The sequence below is a fragment of the Etheostoma spectabile genome, chromosome 20, assembly GCF_008692095.1.
Source record: "Etheostoma spectabile isolate EspeVRDwgs_2016 chromosome 20, UIUC_Espe_1.0, whole genome shotgun sequence".
NCBI classification, from domain to species: Eukaryota; Metazoa; Chordata; class Actinopteri; order Perciformes; family Percidae; genus Etheostoma; species Etheostoma spectabile.
This window is the reverse complement of record NC_045752.1, coordinates 3,467,847-3,470,379: the sequence shown is the minus strand read 5'-3', so window position 1 is coordinate 3,470,379 and position 2,533 is coordinate 3,467,847.

Genomic DNA, 2,533 nt, shown 5'->3' with positions numbered 1-2,533 from the left:
GTGTGTGTGTGTGTGTGTGTGTGTGTGTGTGTGTGTGTGTGTCCAATAGTGCTGGGCTGGATGTGGCTTTGTCATGTGGTTTGAGAGATTGTCCTGTGAGTCTCAGCGTTGGTTCCCAAGAAGGCCAGTGAATGGAAATGTGCAAATCTTGGTTCTTGTCATTAATATTTGGAGATGTGTGCTTGTATTAATGCCGAGAGAAATACTACAAAGAGTAATAAACACCTACAAATAGTTTAAACTGAAATTGTGTTGCTTAATGTGTTTGGATATTTGTTAGATCCAAAAACAAAATGAGTCTGTGTCCCTGATCAAAATAGCCTTGATTCCAGCCTGTGTGTGTGTGTGTGAGAGAGTGTGTGAGAGAGTGTGTGTGGGCGTGGATTGCAGCATAAACACCTGCTCATAGTGCCCTGAAAAATAATCCCAAGGACTACCTGACACAGCCAATTTGCCAGTGTGGTGTTTTTTTTGATGAAGTCTCCATTTTGTGCAGGCTGTTTATGAAACAGCTCACTCGTGTTTTAGTCTCGTCTCTGAAGAGAATGCCATGAGAAAATGGGTATGCTGCTGACACAGAGGTCCTATCTCTGTTGGTGGAAGTGACTAACGGCTTTAAATAATCAGCAGCAGTTTGCACTGACTCAAACCATAAAGAAACACCAAAAAATAACTTCATGATACTGTATACACAGATACACAACAGCCTATTATATAAATAACCGTTTATCTGCTTAGACTGCCAAAAGTTAGCCTGATATTGGTACGTATGGGTATTAATTGGCTTATTTGTATCCGCATTACTTCAATCATAAAAAGCATGTTAACATCTTGAAGAACACAGCTTTTGAAGAAATGTATTAGACAGCACTAACTCGGCTAAACGGTCTTCAAGCTTGTGTGGAGTTACACTTAGAGTTGTATCAGAGGGCGAATGAGTGTGTAATGTGGTACATATGTTTTTGTGGCTGGGTGTTTGTAGACCGAGGACTAGAAGTGGTTATGAAAACAATGTTACCCATGGGACAGCTCTCTTGGATCACAGGTTGCAGCCTCAGGGGCTTGTGGGATAGGCTGGGCCACTGTAGCGTGTCCGTGTAGTAGGAGCAGTAGAAGTGAAGCACAAATGCTCCGCTAGGCCAGATGCCATGTCAACTTTGGTAATTTTTAGGATGTAAGCATTAGCACAGTAACCTTTTTAAAAGGTGGTTTGTGATAAAATTCTGTACATGCAGTCTTGTTTCCATACAGCAGGTGGTGCCACAATGCCTGAGAAGTGGGCAAGGATGCATGTACAGCCCACCAGCAAACACAACAAACGCCCATGTGTTACTACTTCAAAGAAGAGGAGGTAAAACTAGACAACTCCAATATTTATCACAATAATTAAATGGCCACTGTACTTTCTTTTTTTTTGGCTCTGGAATTTACTTTTTCCACTATCTCTATTTCCACACATTCCCCTAAGCCAGCCTCTTTTTCATTATTTCTATTCTGCCTTTGGTTTCAGTTCTTTCATCACAGTACAGCATGCTCATAATCCCTCTCTTCTTTCTGTTATCTTGCTAAATCCCTCATACTCTGCCTCATTGTCTTCTCTAATGCTCCGTCTTTCTTGTTCTTTTTTCCCCCTGACCTTCTAGTAACATTACGACGCTTCACATCTGGGATGCACCTGCATCCCAGAAGTAAAGAAAAAATAAGAAAAAAACACTTCCCATTTTAATAAGTATGAATATTTACCTGCATGAGTTAGTGTACAGGACAGGTTATGGAACAGTACTTTTGAGCTCGGATGTTATTATCATTACAGTATAGTACACATGATATATTATATTGTTATATTGATAACAGGATATGAAGAGAAATCAAATACACACATTAACAAACAATTTTGAAGATTACAAAAGTGAGTGTGAAGAGTCTGTATGCAGTAACATTAAATAAGTTCAATTCAACGTCCAAATACATGGTTTGTAACTGCCCTGCACTGAAAATCAGTACCAACATTATCCCTTACTTCTCTATCTTTTCCTTTTTAAAATCATGTCCTCATGTCGACGCCAGAGAACATAAAACCATGAAAACAGAGAGAGACAGAGGGAGGGATGGGTACAGCAACTTGTTTCTATTAAATCAAGGTCAGGGCATTGTTTTATGAAAGGAAAGGGCCGCTGCCTCTTTTGCTCTGTGTATGTGCTTGTGTGTGCTAAGATACAAAATGTTGCTCTGTGCTCGCAAAGGGAAAGGTGGAAATTACACACGGACTGGAAAGCTGCTCTCTGCCCCCTCCATTGTTGAGCTGCCAGTCTGTCTGCATCCAGTAATAAACATCAGTTAGTGCGTGTGTCTCTGTGTGAACTTCTTCCATATTCAATAACAAACATTAAGGAGGGTGTTTTAACACTAAGACACACAGACGGAGCCCAGTGTTCTGTCTATGCCACTTTTCCTTTTTCCCACAGTTCTGGAAAGCTTCAGACGTGGGAACGCATACACACGCTCACCAAGGTTATTATAGTTTTGCATTTTT